Consider the following 20,319-nt stretch of genomic DNA (forward strand, 5'->3'; position numbering starts at 1 on the left):
TGCTTAAAATATATAGCATTACGAGTGAAAGTCTTAATATTCATGGCAATGTTTATTTTAAAAGCCATTTATGCAGTAAAATTAAGTCTATTCTTTGAAATGGAGTTGATTGCCTGATAGAACTGTTTTCCCCCCTGTCACTTTTATGCTAACTAAAAGGACTCAAAAATATACATACTACTTAAATTAAGGAGTCATTATGTTTCAGAGGAAGCCTGTATAATAATTCACTTAACTAATAACTAAGTACTCTTAGAGAGAGAGAAAAACAAACATTGATGTAACAGAGACACATTGATTGGTTGCTTCCCACACAACCTGCACTACTCTGATCAGGGCTGGGGATAGAACCCACAACCCAGGTATCGAAACTGTGACCCTTTGGTCTGTGGGATGATGCTCTAACCACTTAGCAAACTGGCCAGGGCACTAATGGTAACTAATTAAGTCTTTTGAAAATTTCTTAGGGTCAAAACAACTTTTTTTATTCTACAGATCAGATGTACACATACATACACACACATATACAAATTCCCAATCTTTTTATTAGGCCAAAATACATGGAATTGCCATTTTGGGGATTAAAAAATGGTTGAATATTAGTCATTTCTTATGGGTTTCATATGGTTTGATGTCAAATTCTAAAACAGTACCTTGAACCAATAACAACTAAGGAAATTGATGAGATAATCAAGTCTCTCCCAGCAAACAAAAGCCCAGGCCCAGATGGCTTCAGGGGGAGTTTTACCGAACATTCTAAAAAGAACTAACACCCATTCTTCTCAAACTATTTCAAAAAATTCAAGAAGAAGGAAGACTTCCAAACACGTTCTATGAGGCCAGCATAATTCTAATTCCAAAACCAGAAAAAGACACTACGAAGAAAGAAAACTACAGGCCAATATCCCTGATGAACATAGACGCCAAAATCCTGAACAAAATATTAGCAAATCGGATCCAGAAATACATCAAAAAAATTATTCACCATGACCAAGTGGGATTCATTCCAGGGATGCAAGGCTGGTACAATATTCACAAATCAATAAACGTGATACACCACATAAACAAAATGAAGAATAAAAACCACATGATCATATCAATAGATGCTGAAAAAGCATTCGACAAAATCCAGCATCCATTTCTTTTTTTTTTTTTAATTTTTTTTCCAAATCTTTATTGTTGGATGTAAAATGTATTACAGATGTTCCACATTTTTCCCCCATTGACCCCCTCCTCCCCACTCCTGCCCCCCTCCCACCTTTTCCCACATTATTGTCTGTGTCCATTGGTTATGTATATAAGTTCTTTGGTTTATTTCTTCCCACCTCCCAACCCCTTTCCCTTTGAGGTTTGTCAGTCTAGCAATGAATTTGTGCTTCTTAATCCCTTCACCTTTTTCACCCATTCCCCCAATCCCCTTCCCAACTGGCAACCAACAAAATGTTCTCTGTATCTATGAGAATGTTTCTGTTCTTCCTGTTCATTTTGTTTGTAGATTCCATTGTTGATAGATATGCATTCATTGCCATTTTGTTTGTTCATACATTTTATCTTTTTCTTCAAAAAGACCCTTCATCATTTCATATAATAACGGTTTGGTGGTGATGAACTCCTTTAACTTTTTCTTGTCTGGGAAAGTTTTTGTATGTCCATCGATTCTAAATGACAGCTTTGCAGGATAGAGTAATTTTGGTTGTAGGTTCTTGGTTTTCATCACTCTAAATATTTCTTGCCACTCCCTTCTGGCCTGCAAAGTTTCTTTTGAGAAATCAGCTGACAGCCTAATGGGTACTCCCTTGTAGGTAACTAGCTGCCTTTCTCTTGCTGCTTTTAATATTCTCTCTTTGTCTTGAACCTTTTGCATTTTGATGATGATGTGTCTTGGTGTGGGCCTCTTGGGGTTCATCTTGTTTGGGACTCTCTGTGCTTCCTGGACTTGTATGTCTGTTTCCTTCACCAAGTTAGGAAAGTTTTCTGCCATTATTGTTTCAAACAGGTTTTCGATTTCTTGTTCTCTCTCTTCTCCTTCGGGCACCCCCAAGATGCGAATGTTGGCATGCTTGAAGTTATTCCAGAGGCTCCTTACTCTATCCTCATTTTTTTGTATTCTTTTTTCTTTTTGCTCTTCTGATTGGGGATTTTTTGCTTCCTTATATTCTAAATCGATGGTTTGCTCCTTGGATCTACATACTCTATTATTGAAGCTGTGTAAATTATTCTTTATTTCAGTTAATGCCTCCTTTAATTCTAACTGTGTATCCATGATTTCTAACTGGTACTTTTTTATGCTCTTGATGCCCTCCCTAAGTTCACTGAGGTTCTCACTAAGTTCATTGAGCATCCTTATAAGCAGTATTTTGAACTCAGTATCTGTTAGGTTGCTTATCTCCCTTTCGCTTAGTTCTTTTATTGGGGTTTTGTTCTGTTCTTTCATTTGGGACCTGTTTCTTTGTATCCTCATTTTGGCTGCCTCCCTGTGTTTGTTTCTGTGTATTACTTAATGAGAGGTATGGGGCTCGCTGAGACCCGGTGCTGCTCGTTTGAAAGAATTTAGGAAAAACCTGAAGCAGGATCCAAGACTGGCCAATCCTATGGTTAAGCAAGTGGCAACAGCTTGAAAGTTGTGTGGGGCGGGGCGGGGCCTCAGGGAGTCAGCAGGGCGGGGCTACCTGTGTGAGCCAGGTTGCTGGAGTCCCAGATATGGTTTCTGTCTGCCGCCCCTGGGAAGGGCTCACCAAAGGAACAAAGGCCTCTGACAGCACGTTTGTCCCCGAGGAAGGCCCCTCTCCAGCGCTCGCTCCAGTGCCAAACAGCTCAGTTCTTACCTGTATGTCTCTGGTGCCCCTCGAGTTGCCTCCCCTCCGAGCTTAGAGGGAGAGAGTCCGATAAGTCCGTGCGCGGGCCCTTTAAGGAGCTGCCTGGGGCTCCAGCCGCCTCAGCCTCCCTGAGCCTCAGTTCCTGCTGGTTTTACAGCCAGAAGTTATGGGGACTTCTCTTCCTGGCACTGGAACCCTGAACGGGGCACCTGGTGTGGGACGGGGACCCCTCAGTCCTCAGGAAGGACCTTCCCAGCCGCGGGATCCTCCTGATTTTTATCCACCACGCTTGGGTGTGGGACCAGCCTGTCTCGCCGCTGCGCGCTCTGCCGCCGCCACCACTGCGCTGCCGCCGCCCCGCCTCGCACCGCTGCCCGTCCTACCGGTCTGGATGTAGCTGCTTTTTTTTTTTTCCCCTTAGTTCCGTAGTTGTACGACTTCCATTCAGCTTGATTTCAGGCGGTTTTGAATGATGGTTGTTCTTTAGTTTAGTTGTAACTTTGACGTGGTTGTGGGAGGACGCGATACCGCGTTAACCTACGCCACCATCTTGACCGGAAGTCCAGCATCCATTTCTGATAAAAACGCTCAGCAATGTAGGAATTAGGAATAGAGGGATCATATCTCAACATAATAAAGGCCATATATGAAAGACCTACAGCCAACATCATACTCAATGGACAGAAACTAAAAACATTTCCATTAAGAACAGGAACAAGACAGGGATGTCCACTTTCGCCACTCTTATTTAACATTGTACTGGAAGTCTTAGCCACAGCAATCAGACATGAAGAAAAAATAAAAGGGATCCAAATTGGAAAGGAGGAAGTGAAACTGTCATTATTTGCAGATGACATGATATTATACATAGAAAACTCCAAAGACTCCATCAAAAATCTACTAGACTTAATAAATGAATTTGGCAAAGTAGCAGGATACAAAATTAACGTCAAGAAATCGACGGCATTCTTGTACACCAATGATGAGCTCACAGAAAGAGAAACTGAAAAAACAATCCCATTTACCATTGCGCAAAAAAATTTAAGACACCTAGGAATAAACTTAACCAAAGAAGTAAAGGACCTATTTGCAGAAAACTATAGGTCATTGAAAAAAGAAATAGAGCAAGATATAAAAAAGTGGAAGCACATACCCTGTTCATGGATTGGGAGAAGTAATATCATTAAAATGTCCATACTACCCAAAGCAATCTATAGATTCAATGCAATCCCCATGAAAATACCAACGACATATTTCATAGAACTAGAACAAATAATTCAAAAGTTCATATGGAACCAAAAAAGACCCCGAATAGCCACAGCAATCTTGAAAAAAAAGAACAAAGTAGGTGGGATCACAATACCAGATATCAGGTTATATACTACAAAGCGACTGTAACCAAAACAGCCTGGTACTGGCACAAGAACAGGCATATAGACCAGTGGAACAGAACAGAGAACCCAGAAATGGACCCAAGGCAATATGCTCAATTAATATTTGACAAAGGTGGCAAGAGCATACAGTGGAGTAAAGACAGCCTCTTTAATAAATGGTGTTGGGAAAATTGGACAGCTACATGCAAAAAAATGAAACTAGACCATCAACTTACACCATACACAAAAATAAACTCAAAATGGATAAAAGACTTAAAAGTGACTCGTGAATCCATAAAAATTCTAGAAGAAAATATAGGCAACAAAATTTCGGACATCATAAGGAGCAGAATTTTCACTGATACATCACCTAAGGCAACAGAAATAAAGGAGAAAATGAACACAATTTACATCAAACTAAAAAGCTTCTGCACAGCAAAAGAAACAATCATCAAAATGGAAAGGCAACCCACTGTATGGGAGAACATCATTGCCAATGATGTATCAGATAAGGGGTTAATTTCCAATATATATAGAGTGCTCCTACAACTCAACAAAAGGAAGACAAAGAACCCAATTAAAAAATGGGCAGAGGAGCTGAATAGACACCTCTCCAAACAGGACATACAAATGGCCAAAAGACATATGAAGAAATGCTCAACATCACTAATCATCAGAGAGATGCAAATTAAAACAACAATGAGGTATCACCTCACACCTGTCAGAATGGCCGCCACCAACAAATCATCAAACAACAAGTGCTGGCGAGGGTGTGGAGAAAAGGGGACTCTAATACACTGCTGGTGGGAATGCAGACTGGTGCACCCACTATGGAAAACAATATGGTGCTACCTCAAAAAATTAAAAATTGAACTTCCATTTGACCCAGTGATCCCACTGCTGGGAATATACCCTAAGAAGCCTGAAACACCAATCAGGAAGAATATATGTACCCCCATGTTCATAGCAGCACTATTTACAATAGCTAAGATCTGGAAACAGCCCAAGTGTCCACCAGTAGACGAATGGATAAAAGAGCAGTGGTACATATACACAATGGAGTACTATGCAGCGGTAAGAAAGAAAGATCTCTTATCCTTTGAGACGACATGGAGGGACCTGGAAAGTATTATCCTAAGTGAAAGAAGCCAAGCAGAAAAAGACAAATACCACATGATCTCACTTATATACGGAATATAATGAACATAACAGTCTGAGGAATACAGTAGACCCAGAAACATGGAAGTAGGGCATAGACTGACATCCCTCAGAAGAGGGGGTGGGGGGATGGGGGGGTGGGAAGAGATAAACCACAGAACTTATATGCATGTATGCATGACCAATGGACATGGACAACTAAGCCAGGGATGGGGCGGAGGTGGGGTGGGGGGTGCCAATGGGGTAAAAAGGTAAAATATCTGTAACAAAAAAATAAATAAAAAATTCATAAAAAAAAATAAAATAAAAAGCTAAAAAAATAAAATAAAATAAAACAGTACCTTGAGCTCTCTGATGAAATAAAAAGTAAACCTGCAACTCATGTCATGGAACAACTCAAGATCAATTTGAATTAGATAGACAAATAAGTATTTTCTTTCATGTCACCTTAAGATAAATGTTGAATCTGAGGGAAGTACATATTTTTTTCAATCTTTAATCATTTCAAATTTGTAGAAACATAGAGCGTTGACCTAGAAACACCCTTTGATAACCACTCAATGAGTTTAGGTGGTCTCTCAAGTCAATAATACTTTAATTTATAAATGATACGGACAAGGATTTTGAAGTCAAAGAAATCTTGCTTTATCTATTAATTAGACTAATTCTTTATTAAAATTTTTTTCTTTATTGATTTTAGAAAGAGAGATAGGGAGAGGGAGAGAGAGAGAAATACTGATGAGAGAGAACATTGATTGGCCACCTCCTGCATGCCCCACACTGGGGATTGGGCCCATAACCTGGGCATGTGCCTTGACCAGGAGTCGAACCGGTGACCTCTTGGAGCATGGGTCAACACTCAACCACTGAGCCACACCGGCCAGGCTTGACTAATTCTTTTTGATATCTCATCCTGATGCCAGACACTGATAGAAACAAACTTTAAATGGTGAACATAACTTTTCCTACTAGCTTACACTGTGTTGCTTTTGGGGGACTCAGATTTCTCAGTCATAGGAGTGGGAGAAATATAACATATTCCTCGTAGAATTTTAAAAATAGTAAATGAAATTAATGCATGGAAAGTATTTAGCATACAGTAAACTTGCAGTGTATGGTAGCTACAGACATGACTGTGGACCAACGTCTCTCTATTTTTTTTTTTTTTTTTGCATTTATCTTGAGATAGAGCTGGAGAGGGAGACAGGGAGGAAGAGAGAGAGAGAAACATCCATGTGAGAGACACACATTGAGTGGCTGCCACCCACGTGACCCCAACCAGGGCTGGGGACAAACTGCAACTGAGGTACATGCTCCCAGCAGGAACCAAACCCGGGACTTACTGGTCCACGGGCCGACGCTCCAACCGCTGAGTCAAACTGGCCAGGGTGCAACCCCTTATTTTAAAGTTGAAAAAGACTATGTCACCCAGACATTCTCATTCTCCTCACAGCCCTACCCTCTCTTGCCTCTGCATAGGTTTTATTGTCAGGCAGCTTTGCCAGTGGTGGCAAACATGGACACTAGTAGCTTTAAGCTTACTGTCCCCATTGCTAATGATCCTCATGAGAAGACTGTTTTGTCAAGAGTGGTGGGTGGGCTGCTGAGTGAAGGGGTCCGCCCCATGTCACCACATGGAATACAGTTATGAGAAAGAGGGTTTCTATTACTAGAAAGCAAAAATGAAGGAAAGATGTGATAGGCAGACCAGAGCTGTAGCTATCATAGTTCACTTCAGTGAGACAAAAGGGGAAAAAGGGTTGTATGTGTGTAGTGGTGGTGTGTGCACCCATATGTGTTTGTGAACTGGGATTATAACTTAGATAAAGTCAGAGGCAATGGACTAGAAACTATGAAAATGATCAGTTCCTAAAGAAAAAAAAATAGGCAAAGAGTGAGCACTCCAAAAATTATATTATATTCAAATTCTTTCATTTCACACTATTTTGCACAATTCCTTACTATGTAACACAGTGAAGTCAACTACAACACTGTGGAGTAGAGCAATCAAATAAGGGCTCCTTTGATGGTGATTTTCAGAAACCTATTGTAAATGAACATTACTTGAAGGTAAAAATGGGAGTTAAAGTTAGTCATAGGCCTATCTGGAGATCACAAGGCCAAACCAGATTTCTATACCCGGTAAATGCAGGTGATCAAGCTGATTTAATTTGCAAAGAGAAAATCAGATGGGTGCACTCATGGAATTTAGATCCAGTGATATACAAGAACAGGACAGGCAGAACTTCTTGGAGAAGATTCCATAACAATCTGAAGTTGGTATCACCAAAATACATGGGCAACAGCGGAACTTTCTAAACAAGCATGAGTAACTGCTGAATGAGTTCATGAGCAGAGTAATCAAGAATTTACACTGCTTTACCATGATGATCATAATTTGCATCAACCTGACATCCTTGATCTCAGAGTGATGCTCAGAAATATTAAGAAACATATCTCAAAGTCACACAGTCTGTCGGTTAGAAGGCTAGGTTGAGAAACGCAGGTTCCTGGATTCCTAACCTAAAGCTCTTTGTCTATACTAGTGGTTCTCAAACATGAACATGCATAAGAATCATCTCAAGGGCTTATTTAAACACACATTGACCTCCCAGCCCCAGACAAGGGAACAAGAATTTGCATTTCTTTGAAGTTCACCGGTGATGCTGATGCTTCTGGTCCAGGGGCCACACTTTGAGAATGACAGGTCTATACAAAACCTACTACCCTTAACATATCTTCAGTAATAAATATGGAGTACAATTAATTGTCGACAATCACTGAGAAATTAACTGTGTGCCAAGCACTGTTCTAGGTATCTTATGTATGTTAATCGCCATGAGACAGGTATGAAATGAGTAACTTGCCCAAGGTCGTACAGCTAATATGTGGCAAAACTGGGCTGCAAAATCAGGAAGTCTGGCTCCAAAGGCCAGTATCTAATGTTTACACTCTAGTCTCCCCACAGTCTTGCAGTAGTACCTGTGCTCTACAAGTTGACCCTTGGCACACATCTTAGTGTAATGTCAGAAGACCCAGAGCTTACTGGGAGCTGCTGGTATACAGAGCTAATGAGTGAGAAGGAATTCTTCTAGTAGTAGCTAGAATTTCTCTATTGCCAGTATTTCTACAAACAGTAATCACATCTGTCATAGTTTTTACCTTATCTAATTGGTTAATTACCAAACAAAAAGTACAAAATATTAAACATGAAATTATATAGGTACTAATCTGAATATTGACAAATTTGATCGCTATTTTTACTTCTTTAACAAGAATGTGCAAGCAGAGAGTCAATAGAAATGGAAGGGAGGACAAGAAGCCTAAGAAGAGATTACCAAACAAGTTATCAGAATAATAAGGGTTGAGAGAGACAATGGAAGCTGAAGGGTAAATCCATGTAATCAAAGAGCGAGACTGAGGGGACAGGAAATGGTAGGGAGTCAAAGTTTGGGTAATTTGGTTGCCACCCACAGAAAGCAATTTGAGTGCCTTAAGAAAAAATATACTAAAAGATACAGGTTATTATTATCATTTAATTAATAATTCTGTCTAGAATGTGTCTCTTTGCTAATGAATCTCTGATTAACCTTTGAGGCCCTATATAACTGTCTCCCCAGCTGTAAAATCTGCTATCAGCATAACCAATCTTTACAGCGCTGAAGAGCTCATCCTTCAGCTTATGGGTTAGTTGTTCCACTTGCTTCTGCTTGTCTTCCTTACTAAGATAAGAGCAAAAAGATTCTGTGGGGTTTTTTTTTGCATCTTTGTTTTCCCCAAATCTGTTAATTATAGTAGGAGAAAGGAGAAAGAATAGGAGTAAGGAACCGAAGAATGAACAATAAGGGAGAGAAGGAGGAGAGGAAAGTGAAATAAACCATGTTTTCCTGCAGGAGAGATCAGGTAGCCTGGTTTTTAGACCATCAAAACATCCAGGTTTCTGGCCATTCATATTCCAGTCCATCAGCCCTTGGTTGTAGGGTTTTGTTTACTCTCAGATTGAACATGTGCCAGCAAAGCTTATAAGATTTTTTATAAAACTGAGTCATGAAACTGTAACCATCAAGCTAAAGAACGGAGCGCAGGTCCATGGGACAGTCCCGGGTGGAGATGTCAGTGTGAAGACTCAGCCTAAAGTAGTAAAAGTGATCCTGAAGGACCAAGAACACTGAGTATTCGAGGAAATAACATTCGATGTTCTATTCTGCCACATAGCTGAGCTCTGGATACATTACGCGTGGATGTTGAACTGAAGATGAAATCTAAAAAGCAAATCTGTGACAGCAGAGGCTAAGGTCGAGGAAGAGGAGGAGATCGTGGCCAAGAGAGAGGAAGAGGGGGTCCTAGGTGATAATGTCTCTCAGGATTACTGTTTCAGCCCTGGCCGGTTTGGCTCAGCGGTTAGAGCATCGGCCTGCGGTCCGGAGAGACCAGGGTTCAGTTCCCGCTAAGGGCATGTACCTCGGTTGCAGTTTGTCCCCGGCCCTGGTTGGTTGTGTGGGTGGCAACCACTCGATGTGTCCCTTTCACATGGATGTTTCTCTCTCTCTCTCTGTTCCTCTCTCTCCCTCCCACTCTACCTGAACAAAAAATGGAAAAATGTCCTCGGGTGAGGATGATAAAAAAAAAAAAAAAAAAAAGATTACTGTTTCAGAGTGATATGTGATTTGGGATATATTTTGTACAGGTTTTTTGTTGTTGTTGTTTATGTCAGTTTTAATAAACATAAATGTAGGCAAAAAACTCCAGAAATACTGCTGAATGACATTGATTGCTCTACCATTCTGGGAAGAAATGTGAAATTTTAAAATGTTTTGAATCAATTTTGTTTTTTGGTTTTTTTTGTAGCTTATTGAAACCACTTAACTACTTAGTACACTTTTAAGTATGTGGAATACGCAATCTGATTGATAATAAAGGAGAAATTTCTTTAGACAACAATGTCAGAAAATGTATGGCTGTACTTTCAATGTTGATATTTTATTCTTTCCTAAATTTACAACCACACTTTTCAAACACTGATGCTATTCAAGAGCTGGTACATTGTGTCCATTCCTCTAAAAGTGGGCTTTGAAATTGCAACTATTAGCTCCGCCTGGCTCAGCTGGTCTGTGCAGGCCCGAGGCTTGCTGAGGTCGCACACGGCTGAGCATTCAGACACGTCTGTCAAGCATGAGCCCTGGAAAAGCTCCAGAAGCACAACCACAGCAAGAGCATCTGGCTGATCCTGCACCACAAGGTGTATGATTTGATCAGCTTTCTGGAGGAGCATCCTGCTGGGGAAGAAGTCCTAGAGAACAAGCTGGGGGTGATGCTAGGAAAACTTTGAGGATGTCGGGCACTCTGCAGATGCTAGAGAACTGTCCAAAACATGTATCGTTCGGGACCTTCATCCAGACGGCAGATCAAAGAAACCCAAGCCTTTGGAAACTCATATTACTCTTGTTGATTTTAATTCCAGCTGGTGGACCAACCGGGCTATCTCAGCTCTGGTTGTAGCCCTGATGTGCCACCTCTTCACAGTGGAAGACTAAATACGTCTTCAAAAACCAACGAAAGAAAGACTGCTTTGGATCAGAGAGAAAGAAGCCCAAGTTAACTGCTTTGACTGACAGAAACCTTCATCTGAAAAGAAATTTTAATACACTTGTTTCCCTTTCAGCCTACATTAGAAACAAAACAAACTAAAAAGAACTGTTCTGTTCTCTCTATTCTTGAAAGTAGTGTGCCTTTTTATTTATCCATTTATTCATTTATTTTTAATTTTAATCTTTTTATTAATTTATTTTTGTTACAGATGTTTCTCCTTTTTCCCCCATTGACACCCTCCTCCCGATCATTCCCCACCCCATCCCCAGCATTGTTGTCTATGTCCATGGTTACGCATACATACATATAAGTTCTTCAGTTTATCTCTTCCCTCCCTCTCAACTCCCTCTTCTGAGGTTTGTCAGTCTGTACCCTACTTCTCTCTCTCTGAGTCTATTTTGTTTATCAGCTTGTTTTGTTCATTATATTCCACAAATAAGTGAGATCATGTGATATTTGTCTTTCTTTGATTGGCTTGTTTCACTTAGTATAATACTCTTCAGGTCCCTCCATGTCATCTCAAAGGATAAAAGATCTTTCTTTCTTACAGCTGCATAGTACTCCATTGTGTATATGTACAACAGCTTTTTTATCCATTTATCTATTGATGGACACTTGGGCTGTTTCCAGATCTTAGTGATGCAATGAACATAGAGGTACATATATTCTTTCTGATTGGTGTTTCAGGCTTCTTAGGATATATTCTTAGAAGTGGGATCACTGGATCCAATGAAAGTTCAATTTTTAACTTTTTGAGGTAACACCATATTGTTTTCCATAGTGGCCACACCAGTCTGCATTCCCACCAGCAGTGTACCAGAGTCCCCTTTTCTCCACACCCTTGCCAGCACTTGTTGTTTGAGGATTTATTGATGGTGGCCATCCTGACAGGTGTGAGGTGATACCTCATTGTTGTTTTAATTTGCATCTGTCTGATGATTAATGACATTGAGCATTTTTTTTATATGTCTCTTGGCCATTTGTATGTCCTTTTTGGAGAGGTGTCTATTTAGGTCCTCTGCCCATTTTTTAATTAGATTCTTTGTCTTTCTTTTGTTGAGTTGTATGAGTACTCTATATATTTTGAATATCAATTTTATTCTGTGGTTCTATAACTATATAATTTACTTATTGTAGGCATGATCTTTTAAAAAATATATCTGGCTTTTCAAATATAAAAAAAACTTTAATTATTTGTATGAGTGTGATGGTTAATTTTATGTGTCAACTTGACTGATCTATGGAGTGCCCAAATATTTGGTCTGACGTTATTCTGGTTATGCCTGTGAGGTGCTTTTGGATGAGATTAACATCTGCATAGGTAGACTGCAAAGAGCAGATTGCTCTCTTTAACATGGGTGGGCCTCACTTAATCGTTGAAGGCTTGAAGAGAACAAAAAGACTGACCCTCTTGCAAGTAGGAGGAAACAACTACTGCCTGATTGATTGAACTGGGATGTTGGTCTTGTCCTGTCTTCAGACTCAAACTGAAACATGAGTTTTCTTAGGTCTTGGAACAACTTGCTTTTGGATTAGAACTTGTAGCAATGCCTTTCTTGGTTCTCAGGCCTTTGGACTCAGACTAGAACTACACCATCGGCTCTCCCGAGTCTCCAGCTTGCCAAATGCAGATCTTGGCATTTCTCAGCCTCTGCAATCACATGAGCCAACTCCTTATTCTAAATCTTTCTCTATATACACACATACATCTTGTTAGTTCCATTTCTTTGGACAACTCTGACTAATGCAATTAGCAAGTTCACAGAAATATATACTTGTGTTTTTATTGTAAGGAGAGGTAGAAAGTGAGGTTTGGACAACTCTGAAGTTGGTATTTTTGTTCTTATTGATTATTTAGAGAGAGAGAATGGGAGAGGGAGAGATAGAAGCATCAATGTGAGAGAGAAACATCAATTGGCTGCCTCCTGCGTGCCCTTTACTGGGGATTGCGCCTGCAGCTTGGGCATGTGCCCTGACCGGGAATTGAACCAGCAACCTCTTGGTACATGGGAAAATGCTCAGTCTACTGAGCCACACTAGCTGGGCTGAAATAGTTTTTAATTAATCAATCCCTAATATTGGTTTGTTTACTTAATACTTATACATCTTTCACACAAAATAAAATGTAATGAAAAAGACAATTGAACTGGAATTCAGACACTTGAGTTCTAGTATCAGATTCTTACGACAAATTATATGTGGTATCTTGACCAAATCACTGAACCCTTCTGGCTCAAGTTCCCTCACTTTAAAAGTGAAAAGATGGCCCTGATTGGTGTGGCTCAGTTGGTTGGGAATCATCTTTTGCACCAAAAGATTGCTGGTTTGATTCCTAGTCAGGTTACATGTCTAGGTTTTGGGCTTGCTCCCTGGTACGGGGCATGCAGGAGGCAGGTGATCAATGTTCAGTTCTCACATTGATGTTTCTCTCTTTCTCTCCTTCTCCCTTATTCTCTCTCTGAAAATCAATTTAAAAAATCTTAAACATAAATACAAAGTGAAAAGATGAAATGTTTAGTTTGAGGATAGTAAAGATATCTAGAGCCTATACTGCTGTCTAGAAACCAACCAAAATCAACATGGACTATTTGCAACAGACACTCCTATTTGTGTTAGAAAATTCTCATTAATTTGAACCATAGTATACATGAAGAACAGCTATCAAGTAGAGTGAAAACTGGACAGAAGGAAGGGGCTACTAGGACCATAGGCTGAGAGGGCAGAGTGCTTCGAAGTAGCTGGAACGTGCCAAGGAACAAGACATGCATAGAACAAGAAGTATGGGCTCAAGGAGCTCCTTGAAGCCCCACAGGATGCCCCACAGTGGGGAGAAATGAGATGATGAATGAGGACATTTGCAGACAAGGTAACTCTTCAACAGGTTATCTTTCTGTTTGGCGGACCAGAAGGAAGGCTAAGTAATAAGCAGCCTGAGGCTATAAGTCTTTATCCTCTACAGAATGTAAACTCCATGGAGGCAGGGATTTTGTGTGTGTTATTAATTGCTGTATTTCCAAAACGTAGGGCTGTACCTAACACAGTGTAGCTGCATAATAAATATTTGTAGGATGATGGATGGATGGTGAAGAGAAGAAGATATGGCTAAACTGATGTTAATAATAATTAACATTATTATATGTGAACACACACACACAGAGTCTCATATTATTTGAGACCTTACTATGAACTGAAAAATCTCTCTACCATCCCAGAGCACCACTCTAGCCCTTCATATATTCTTATACATTATTCTGCCATATCCAGAGAAAAATCCTTCATTGCCAAAAAAGAATTAGCATGGGATTTATGAAAAAAAGAAAAAGAAAAGCCCACAAAACAAATATTTAAATAAAGGGAGAGGGGAACAGAACAAATAAAAATTATGAAAAGAACATACACCAAAATATTTTTATTACTATAGAACGAATGAATCCTGTGAGCAAAGAGTTGTCTGTGAGTTCACAAAACTTAATGAATAAAATAGCATTTCTGAATCAAGACATCAAAGCTGAGATGCACAGTCTCAAGGTAAAAAGAATAAGACAAGATAATATTTTATAAAAATTAGTTAACGATCTCAGGATACAAGTGAACAGAAAAATAGAAAAATAAAGGCACCAAAATATAGGAAGAAAAATATAACTGTTTGTTAGTTGATCAACATACCATGTTATTTTCTAAATTTTGTAACATTCATGACACTTATCAGCTTTAAAATAAAATGTGTTATAACTAAAAAAAGAAAAGAAAAAAAGAAAGGCCTCGATGGGAACAGCAATTCTACTAATGCTAAAATACAGTCAAGACATCTTGGGAAAACTGAGCAAATTGAAATAAAAAATAATGAAAACAAGAATAGAGAAAAATTTATAGATAAAGAATACAGAAGAATGGATTCCAAAATGGTGGCAGAGAGAATGGAACAGACCATCTCCCAGGACCAAACTGGAATTACAACTAAAATAAAGACAAATTGTCAGGAAAAAGCAACAGGAAAGCAGCTTGCGAGGATCAAATAACCAGGTACACCAAATCGATCCTGGTAGGATTGCAGAGGCACAAGAGGGGGGTTGAGAGCCCACGGACAGCAGCGGTCTTAGCTGGGAGCAGTGCCCTCGGGGTTACACTCCCAAGAGGCTCCACAGCACAGAGCCGGGACAGAGCACTAAAATAGTCACAGCCACTCACCTGGGGTTCCAGCACAGGGAGGGCAAACTGGACTGGATCTCTGTGGGGACACTAGGGATTTAGAGGGCTCTCAGAGCTTTTGCTGAGTTGCGACCACGCAGTACAGTGGTCATTATACTCTTTCCCAGGACTGTGGAGAGAGGCAGTAGCCCTTCCCTCAGAGATTCAACCCCAGCCAGTGGGCCTCTGAAATGCAAATTGAGGCCTATTAACAACCAGGATTTGCCCCACCATAGGGAAATCTCCTTATGCTGAACTCTTGAGGGAGTTTTTCATTCAACTGAGAACCCAAGGTTCTTCAAGTAGCCGAGACTAATAGCCTCCAGGCAAAAAGCAAGAGGACAACTGAACCTTTCCTGAGCTTGCAACTCAACCCAGGAAAGTAAGACTTGACAGTGGTGTTTAATGTGGGTCCTCCCTCACTCATCCAAACCCAGGAGAGGGAGCCACAAACAACAGAACATCAACACCCACAGGGAAAACTTGGTAGGCTCCAAAACACACTGAGATAGCCAAAGTGGTGAAACAAAGAAACAAATTCCAAATGAAAGAACAAGAGACCTCTACCAAAGATGAGATAAATGAAACGCAGTTAAGCAAGTTAACAGAGCTAGAATTCAGAGCCATGATCTTGAGGAAGCTCAACAGCATGTGTAAGGACATCAGCACCATGAGTAAAGACATAGAAACATTGAAAATCAACCAGTTGGAAATTAAAAACCACCAAGAAGTAATGAAGAATGACAGAGCAAAAATAAAGAACACATTGGAAGGTCTAAACAGCAAAGTAGAGGAAGCTGAGGACTGGATCAGTGAATTAGAAGACAGGGTAGAAAAAAATCAACCAATCAGAAAACCAAAAGGAGAAAGCAATTAAAAAATAGGAAGACAGCTTAAGAGAACTGTGGGACAACTGGAAACGTACTAATATTCACATCATAGGAGTCCCCGAAAAAGAAGAAAATGAGCAAGGGTTAGAGAATACATTTGAAGAGATAGTGACAGAAAACTTCCCTAATTAGGTGAAGGAAGAACGCATTCAAGTTCAAGAAGCACAGAGAGCCCCAAGTAAGAATGCAAACAGGCCCACATCAAGACACATAGTAATTAAAATGCCAAAAATTAAAGACAAAGAATCCTAAATGCAGCAAGAAATGAGCAACAGGTTACCTACAAAGGAAACCCCATAAAACTCTCAGCTGACTACTCAACAGAAACATTACAGGCCAGAAGAGAATGGCATGAGGCAATCAAAGTCACGAAAAACAAGGATCTGAATCCAAGACTACTCTACCCATCAAGGCTATCATTCAAAATAGAAGGTCAAATAAAGAGCTTCCCAGACAAAAAAAGGCTAAGGGATTACATTAGCACCAAACCAGCACTGCAAGAAATGTTACAAGGACTGCTGTAATTAGTAGAAGAAATAGAAAGAAAAACAAAACCACACTAAACAAAAAATGGCAATAAATAAGTATATATCAATAATTACCTTAAATGTAAATGGATGGAATGTTCCAATAAAAAGACACAGAGTAGCTGATTGGATAAGAAAGCATGACTTATTGATATGTTGTTTACAAGAGACCCACCTCACAACAAAAGACTCACATAGGTTGAAAGTGAAAAAATGGAAAAAAATCTTTCAAGCAAACGGAAAGGAAAAAAAAAAAGCTGAGGTAGCAATACTCATATTTGATAAAATAGATTTCAAAATGAAGGCCATAACTAGAGACAAAGAAGGCCACTACATAATATTGAAAGGATCTATCCAACAGGAAGATATAACCTTGATAAACATATATGCACCCAACATTGAAGCACAAAAATATATTAAAAATATTTTGGAGGACTTCAAAGGAAAAATCGACAGCAATACAATCATAGCAGGGGACTTCAACACCTCACTGACAGCACTGGATAGATCCTCTAGACAAAAAAATTAGCAAGGAAACAGACTCTAAATGAAGCACTAGACCAAATGGATTTAATAGATATCTACAGAGAAATACACTCCAAAACTACAGAATGCACATTCTTCTCAAGTGCACATGGGACATTCTCAAAGATAGACCACGTGTTAAGGCACAAACTAAGTCACTACAAGTTTGAGAAGATTGAAATCATATCAAGCATCGTCTCAGATCACAATGGCATGAAACTAGAAATCAATTGCAACAAGAACATGCAAAGACATTTCAACACATGGAGGCTAAATAGCATGTTATTAAACAATGAATGGGTCACCGAGGAGATCAAGGAAGAAATTAAAAAATTTCCTGGCAACCAATGAAAATAAACACACAACAACACAAAATCTATGGGATGCAGCGAAAGCAGTTCTGAGAGGAAAGTTCATACTACTACAGGTCTACCTCAAGAAACAAGAAAATTTTCTAATAGGCTATCTAACCTCACAAATTAAACAACTAGAAAACAAACAAAAAGAAAACCCCAGAGCAAGTAGAAGGAAGGAAATAGTAAAGATCAGAGCAGAAATAAATGACATGGAGACCAAAAAAACAATTCAAAGGATCAATGAAACAAAGAGCTGGTTTTTTGAAAAGATAAACAAGATTGATGGACCCTTAGCTAGACTCACCCAGAAACAAAGAGAGAGAACCCAAATATACAAAATCAGAAATAAAAAAGAAGTAACAACTGACACCACAGAAATACAAAAGATCATTAACAAATACTATGAACAATTATACGGCTACAAATTCAACAATCTAAGTGAAATGGACAAATTTCTAGAAACACAGTCTCCCAAAACTGGACTTGGAAGAGATAGAAAATTTGAACAGACCAATAACAACTAAGGAAATTGAAGAGGTAATCAAGACTCTCCCAGCAAACAAAAGCCCAGGCCCAGATGGCTTCACGGGGGAGTTTTACCGAAAATACAAAGAAGAACTAACACCCATTCTCCTCAAACTATTTCAAAAAATTCAAGAAGAAGGAAGACTTCTAAAGTCATTTTATGAGGCCAGCATAATTCAAATTTTAAAACCAGAAAAAGACACTACAAAGAAAGAAAACTACATACCAATATCCCTGATGAACATAGGTGCCAAAATCCTGAACAAAATACTAGCAAATCGGATCCAGCAATGCATCAAAAAAATTATTCACCATGGCCCAGTGGGATTCATTCCAGGGATACAAGCCTAGTACAATATTCTCAAATCAATAAATGTGATAAACCACATAAAGAAAATGAAGAATAAAGCCACATGATTATATCAACAGATGCTGAAAAAGCATTCAACAAAATCCAGCACCCATTTCTGATAAAAATGCTCAGCAATCTGGAAATAGAGGGATCATATCTTGACATAATAAAGGCCATATATGAAGACCTACACCCAACATCATACTCAATGGACAAAAACTAAAAGCATTTCCCGTAAGAACAGGAACAAGACAGGGATGCCCACTATCGCCACTTTTATTTAACATAGTTCTGGAAGTCTTAGCCACAGCAATCAGACATGAAGAAAAAATAAAATGGATCCAAATTGGAAAGGAGGAAGTGAAATTGTCATTATTTGCAGATGACATGATATTATACATAGAAAACCCTAAAAACTCCATCAAAACTATACCAGACTTAATAAATGAATTTTTCAAAGTAGCAGAATACAAAATTAACATCAAGAAATCGATGGCATTCTTATACACCAATGATGAACTCACAGAAAGAGAAACAAAAAATACAATCCCATTTACCATTACAGTAAAAAAAAAAAAAAAAAAATAGGATACCTAGGAATAAACTTAACCAAAGAAGTAAGGATCTATTTGCAGAAAACTACAGGACATTGAAAAAAGAAATAAAAGAAGATATAAAAAAGTGGAAGCACATACCTTATTCATGGATTGGAAGAATTAACATCATTAAAATGTCCATATTACCCAAAGCAATCTATAGATTCAATGCAATCCCCATCAAAATACCAACGACATATTTCACAGAACTAGAACAAATACTTCAAAAGTTCATATGGAACCAAAAAAGACCCCGAATAGCCACAGTAATCTTGAAAAAGAAGGACAATGTAGATGGGATCACAATACCAGATATCAGGTTATACTACAAAGCTACAGTAATCAAAACAGCCTGGTAGTGGCACAAGAACAGACATATAGACCAGTAAAACAGAACAAAGATTCCAGAAATGGACCCAAGACATTATGCTCAATTAATATTTGACAAAGGAGGCAAGAGCATACAATGGAGTAAAGACAACCTCTTTAATAAATGGTGTTGGGAAACTTGGAGAGCTACATGCAAAAAAATGAAACTAGACCATCAACTTACATCATACACAAGAATAAACTCAAAATGGATAAAGACTTAAATATGACTCTTGAATCCATAAAAATCCTAGAAGAAAACGTAGGCAACAAAATTTTAAACATCACACGCAGCAGAATTTTTACTGATACATCACCTAAGGCAACAGAAACAGAGGAAAAATTGAACACAGGGGACTACATCAAACTAAAAATCTTCTGCACAGCAAAAGATACAATCATCAGCATGGAAAGGCAACCCTCTGTATGGGAGAACATAATTGCCAATGATATATCACCTAAGGGGTTAATTTCAAATATATATAGAGTGCTCATACAACTCAACAAAAGGAAGACAAAGAACCCAATTAAAAAATGGGCAGAGGAACTAAATAGATACCTCTTCAAACAGGACATACAAATGGCCAAGAGACATATGAAGAAATGCTCAACATCACTAATCATCAGAGAGATCCAAATTAAAACAACAATGAGGTATCACCTCACACCTGTCAGAATGGCCGCCATCAACAAATCATCAAACAACAAGTGTTGTCGAGGATGTGAAGAAAAGGGGACTCTAGTACACTGCTGGTGGGAATGCAGACTGGTGCAGTCACTATGGAAAACAATATGGTGTTACCTCAAAAAATTAAAAACTGAATTGCCATTTGATCCAGTGATCCCACTTCTAGGAATATACCCTAAGAAGCCTGAAACACCAATCAGAAAGAATATATGTACCCCCATGTTCGTAGCAGCACTATTTACAATAGCTAAGATCTGGAAACAGCCCAAGTGTCCATCAGCAGACGAATGGATAAAAAAGCAGTGGTACATATACACAATGGAGTACTATGCAGCTGTAAGAAAGAAAGATCTCTTATCCTTTGAGA

The 20,319-nt window shown here is 39.0% G+C and overlaps 1 protein-coding gene and 1 pseudogene across 1 annotated transcript in view; both read left to right on the top strand.

Moving 5' to 3' along the window:
- TSHR (thyroid stimulating hormone receptor) overlaps positions 1-20,319 on the top strand; it is a 141,660-nt gene that overhangs the window by 37,630 nt on the left and 83,711 nt on the right. The gene's annotated exons all lie outside the window — the stretch shown is intronic.
- Positions 8,186-9,698, top strand: LOC118641303 (annotated as a pseudogene).

Source organism: Molossus molossus, unplaced genomic scaffold, assembly GCF_014108415.1.
Source record: "Molossus molossus isolate mMolMol1 unplaced genomic scaffold, mMolMol1.p scaffold_m16_p_1, whole genome shotgun sequence".
NCBI classification, from domain to species: Eukaryota; Metazoa; Chordata; class Mammalia; order Chiroptera; family Molossidae; genus Molossus; species Molossus molossus.